The sequence below is a fragment of the Moschus berezovskii genome, chromosome 26 (assembly GCF_049115385.1).
Source record: "Moschus berezovskii isolate FMDL1 chromosome 26, NW_MosBer_1.0, whole genome shotgun sequence".
Taxonomy (NCBI): domain Eukaryota; kingdom Metazoa; phylum Chordata; class Mammalia; order Artiodactyla; family Moschidae; genus Moschus; species Moschus berezovskii.
The window spans coordinates 3,245,322-3,251,321 of NC_142485.1; positions in this window are offsets into that span (position 1 = coordinate 3,245,322).

Below are 6,000 nucleotides of genomic sequence, written 5' to 3' on the forward strand. Positions count from 1 at the left end.
TTCCCTCATAACTGCTAGAAACACTTTAATTTTACTCTATGATACTGCTTTAAAACTTCTATATGGCTTCATGAATTCTGACTTTGAAGTTGCAACTTCTGAAATCTTACTTTCTCTTTTTAAACATCAGTCTCAAAAATAATCTTTTTCCACATTTAAAAGATCAGAGGAACTGTTTAAACCCATCTTTAAGACAGGAACATGATTGAATGTCAATCCCCCATTTTCACAGATGCCTCAAACTATAAAAGAAACTCCTTGCCTTTTCATTATGAAGAAGAATTTATTGGAAGAAGTGACTATTCCAGTTGCTCTAGGGATCAATTTAGAAAGTTATAACATTTTCCCGGCTTGTGGGTTTTGCCAGAGGAGGGAAAAAAATATTAATAGAAGTTTCCACTGTCAGAATCATCGAAGACTCTGGGGTGGGGGGTGTGACTTTGAGTGCAAATGTGTTCATCAAGAGAAAGCTTTCTAAAAATTAAGGTTTAATTCACATGCAATAAAACTCACCTTCTTAAAGTATACATTCAGTGGGTTTTAGTATGAAGTTGTGCAACTATTACCACTAATTCCAGAACATTCCACAATTCAAAAAAGAGGCCCCTCACCCCTTAGCTGTTACTGCCCATCCACCCTCACCCCCAGACCCTGACAGTCACAAATCTGCTTCCTGCCTCTAAGAATTCCTGTGTTACCGGCATTGCATACAAGTGGACTCACACCCCGTGGCCTTTTCTCTCCGCTTCTTTCATTTAGCAGGTCCCCGTGGGAGCTTGTATCCATATGTATCCATCCGTTTGGTTTTATGCGAGCAGTCATTGTGTGGATAGACATATTTTGTTTATCTGTCCGTCAGTTGATAGCTATGTGGCTCGCTCCACTTTGAGTCTACTGTGAGTAATACTGCTAGGAGCATTCAGGTACAAGTGTTTGTGTGGATGTATATTTTCAATTATATCTCATTGTGTAGGTCATCAAAGAAGGTTTGCAAGATAGGATGTCACTATTTTTCCCCGGAGACCAAACATCCGCTACTTGATTGACGCCCTGCCGGCAACTTATTTCTAAACCCGCCACGTGAGCAGCGCGCGATGCGTCCTCCGCGGGGTCGCGATGTGAGTGATGAGCGGACAGTGAGGCCTGGCTCTTAGGGCTGTCCTCTCGGGGACTCCTCCTCTGCGCCCCTCTCAGCTCAGCCCCAACACGGCCCATGAGCCGCCTGCCGACGGCGGGGCCGCCACCGCGCGGCCCGGCCTCCTGAGCCGGTGAGGCCTCGCACCCGCGGCCCCTGCTTGCAGCCCGCCGCGGCCAATGGCCTCCTGCTCCCCGGGGGCTGCAGGGACGAAGCCGAGCTCGAGCCCCCAGTCGAGTTCACCCACACCGAGGCGGGAGTTGGGCTTCCGAGCTCTGGGCTTGTGCTGTTCACTCTCCCCTTCCCCTGCCCCCCAACCTTCCGGAACCTCCAAGACTCCTACTCCTCCCTGGAGATGGGCTAATCTTCAGCCCCCAGCGGGGCCGTCTACATTCTTTTCCAACAGGGTGAACCTTGACTAATCCGATAGATGGGGAAAAGCAGAAACAGTGGCAGATGTTATTTTGTTGGGCTCCAGAATCCTTGGCCATGGTGACTGCAACCATGAAATTAAACATGCTTGCTCTTTGGAAAAATAACTATGACCAACCTAGACAAAGTATTAGAAAGCAAAGACATCACTTGGCCAACAAGGTCCCTATAGTCAACCCTGTAGGAAAAGCCCCTATGGTATGGTTTTTCTAGTAGTCACGTATGGATATGAGAGTTAGACCATAAAGAAGGCTGAGTGCTGAAGAATTAATGCTTTCAGACTGTAGTGTTGGAGAAGACTCTTGAGAGTCTCTTGAATAACAAGAAGATCCAACCAATTCATTGGTGTTCATTGGAAGGACTGATCCTGAAGCTGAAACGCCAATACCTCAGCCAGCTGATATGAAGAGTTGACTCATTTGAAAAGACCCTGATGCTGAGAAAGATTGAAGGATGAGCTGGTTGGATGGCATCACCGACTCAATGGATATGAGTTTGAGCAAACTTTGGGAGTTGGTGATGGACAGGGAAGCCTGGCGTGCTGCAGTCCATGGGGTCGCAAAGAGTTGGACACGACTGAGTGACTGAACAGCAGCAACACAATGAACTTGGCTCTTGAGCCCTTGTTTCTGCTGAAGGTGGAAAACCTAATCTTGCCAGTTCAAAACAACTGGTTGCTTTCAGCATCAAAGCCCTGCCCTCCTGGAATAACTGCTCCTCGGGTGGCCGAAGTGATAGGCGGCTGCCCCAGAGTGTGCCCCTGTCCCCCCAGCCTCTGCATGGCCTCTGTGACCACAGCTGGGCCACCAGGAGCGGCTCGAGAGGTGCACCCGGGACCACTCGGCGCTCTCCAGCAAGGTTCTCCTGGACGGCTGGCGTCCCCGGCCACAGCCTGGAGAGGCAAGCCGTTGCTGCTTTGCTCTCCAGTCCCCTGACCTGTCCAAGGTGTCCACACCACCACCTGTGTTTCGGGGCTCACTCCAAGTCAGGATCCCAGAACGCTGGGGGACGTGTCAGGGACCCCGCCTCCAAACTCAGGTCCTGTCCTCTGCACACTGCCCCCTCTCCCGAGGCGGGGAGGCAGTTTTCCATCACCGTTCCTCCTGGATGCCTGACACAGAGCATGGTTCCGGACATGCGCTCTCTGAACCAGCCCGAGCAGTACCCGACGCCAGAGGCAGGTGCCCCGGAGGCCAGACCCAGGCGCTGGGGGCTGCTCTGCTTCCAGTGTCCCGGGCCCCCCGCCTCCAGCTCCTGACAGTAGAAACCAGGCCTGGGGCATTCCCTGGGGGTCCAGAGACGAGGACTTTGTCTCTCACAGCTGAAGGCGGGGCTTTAACCCCTGGTCAGGGAGCTAAGATGCAACAAGACACATAGCCAAAAACAACAGCCAAAAAAAACAAGTCTGGGGTTCAAATGCACTTTTCTTCCTTAAGAACTAGGCTTTCAAAACTTATTTCCACTTTATGTAGTTAAAGCTGAGAGCCAGCTCAAAACTGCACTTTATTTCAGCATCTTCATGAGAGGTGGTGGGCCACAGCCAACTGCACGTATGGAAAGGGTTCAGTTCAGTCGCTCAGTCGTGTCCGACTCTCCGCGACCCCGTGAATCACAGCGCGCCAGGCCTCCCTGTCCATCACCAACTCCCGGAGACCACTCAAACCCACGTCCACAGAGTCGGTGATGCCATCCAGCCATCTCATTCTCCGTCGTCCCCTTCTCCTCCCGCCCCCAACCTTTCCTAGCATCAGAGTCTTTTCCAGTGAGTCAACTCGTCGCATGAGGTGGCCAAAGTATTGCAGTTTCAGCTTTAGCATCAGTCCTTCCAATGAACACCCAGGACTGATCTCCTTTAGAATGGACTGGTTGGATCTCCTTGCAGTATAAGGGACTCTCAAGAGTCTTCTCCAACACCACAGTTCAAAAGCATCAATTCTTCGGCGATCAGCCTTCTTCACAGTCCAACTCTCACATCCATACATGACCACGGGAAAAACCATAGCCTTGACTAGACGGACCTTGGTTGGCAAAGTAATGTCTCTGCTTTTTAATATACTATCAAGGTTGGTCATAACTTTCCTTCCAAGGAGTAAGCGTCTTTTAATTTCATGGCTGCAATCAGCATCTGCAGTGATTTTGGAGCCCCCAAAAATAAAGTCTGACACTGTTTCCACTGTTCCCCATCTATTTCCCATGAAGTGATGGGACCAGATGCCATGATCTTTGTTTTCTGAATGTTGAGCTTCAAGCCAACCTTTTCACTCTCCTCTTTCACTTTCATCAAGAGGCTTTTGAGTTCCTCTTCACTTTCTGCCATAAGGGTAGTGTCATCTGCATATCTGAGGTTATTGATATTTCTCCCGGCAATCTTGCTTCCAGCTTGTGCTTCTTCCAGCCCAGCGTTCCTCATGATGTACTCTGCATATAAGTTAAATAAGCAAGGTGACAATATACAACCTTGACGTACTCCTTTCCCTATTTGGAACCAGTCTGTTGTTCCATGTCCAGTTCTGACTGTTGCTTCCTGACCAGCATACAGGTTTCTCAACAGGCAGGTCAGGTGGTCTGGTATTCCCATCTCTTTCAGAATATTCCACAGTTTATTGTGATCCACACAGTCAAAGGCTTTGGCATAGTCAATGAAGCAGAAATAGATGTTTTTCTGGAACTCTCTTGCTTTCTCCATGATCCAGCGGATGTTGGCAATTGATCTCTGGTGCCTCTGCCTTTTCTAAAACCTGCTTGAACATCTGGGAGTTCACAGTTCACATATTGCTGAAGCCTGGCTTGGAGAATTTTGAGCATGACTTTACTAGCGTGTGAGATGAGTGCAATTGTGCGGTAGTTTGAGCATTCTTTGGCATTGCCTTTCTTTGGGATTGGAATGAAGACTGACCTTTTCCAGTCCTGTGGCCACTGCTGAGTTTTCCAAATTTGCTGGAATATTGAGTGTAGCACTTTCACAGCATCATCTTTCAAGATTTGAAATAGCTCAACTAGAATTCCATCACCTCCACTAGCTTTGTTTGTAGTGATGCTTTCTAAGGCCCACTTGACTGCACATTCCAAGATGTCTGGCTCTAGGTCAGTGATCACGTTATCGTGACTATCTTGGTCATGAAGATCTTTTTTGTACAGTTCTTCTGTGTATTCCTGCCACCTCTTCTTAATATCTTCTGCTTCGTTAGGTCCATACCATTTCTGTCCTTTATCGAGCCCATCTTTGCATGAAATGTTCCCTTGGAATCTCTAATTTTCTTGAAGAGATCTCTTGTCTTTCCCATTCTGTTGTTTTCCTCTATTTCTTCGCATTGATCACTGAGGAAGGCTTTCTTATCTCTCCTCGCTATTCTTTGGAACTCTGCATTCAGATGCTTATATCTTTCCTTTTCTCCTTTGCTTTTTGCTTCTCTTCTTTTCACAGCTATTTGTAAGGCCTCCTCAGACAGCCATTTCGCTTTTTTGCATTTCTTTTCCATAGGGATGGTCTTGGTCCCTGTCTCCTGTACAATGTCACGAACCTCCATCCAGAGTTCATCAGGCACTCTATCTATCAGATCTAGTCCCTTAAATCTATTTCTTACTTCCACTGTATAATCATAAGGGATTTGATTTAGGTCATATCTGAATGGTCTAGTCGTTTTCCCTACTTTCTTCAATTTCAGTCTGAATTTCGCAATAAGGAGTTCATGATCTGAGCCACAGTCAGCTCCTAGTCTTGTTTTTGCTAACTGTATACAGCTTCTCCATCTTTGGCTGCAAAGAATATCATCAATCTGATTTCGGTGTTGACCATCTGGTGATGTCCATGTGTAGAGTCTTCTCTTGTGTTGTTGGAAGAGGGTGTTTGCCATGACCAGTGCGTTCTCTTGGCAAAACTCTATTAGCCTTTGCCCTGCTTCATTCTGTGCTCCAAGGCCAAATTTGCCTGTTACTCCAGGTGTTTCTTGACTTCCTGCATGGAAAGTGTAGCAAAATTTGATAAATTTTGACTTATGTAAGCATCCAGGGAACGGCAACCCACTCCAGTGTTCTTGCCTGGAGAATCCCAGGGACAGAGGAGCCTGGTAGGCTGCTCTCTATGGGGTCGAACAGAGTCGGACACGACTGAAGTGACTTAGCAGCAGAGCAAGCATCCAGGAAACCAGCTCCCCAATCAAGATGATAAAACCACCCTGCGTCACTCTGAGAAGTTTCCTGTCATCAGGAGTTTTGCTTCTAGGTTTGATAGGTTTCTCTTTCTGTCCTGGACGACCCTCAGCCCGTCTCCGTGGTGGGAGAGAGAGGAGCTGCCTGGAGAGAAAAATCCCACTGGGTGATGATGCCAGCTTTGTCTCAGAACAGAGTCCCTCTGCACTGGAATCTCGGAAGGAGGCCTGGCTTCTGAGCCCCAGAGAACAGGACAGGCACTCTCCTGACTCCGGGGTCCGGTA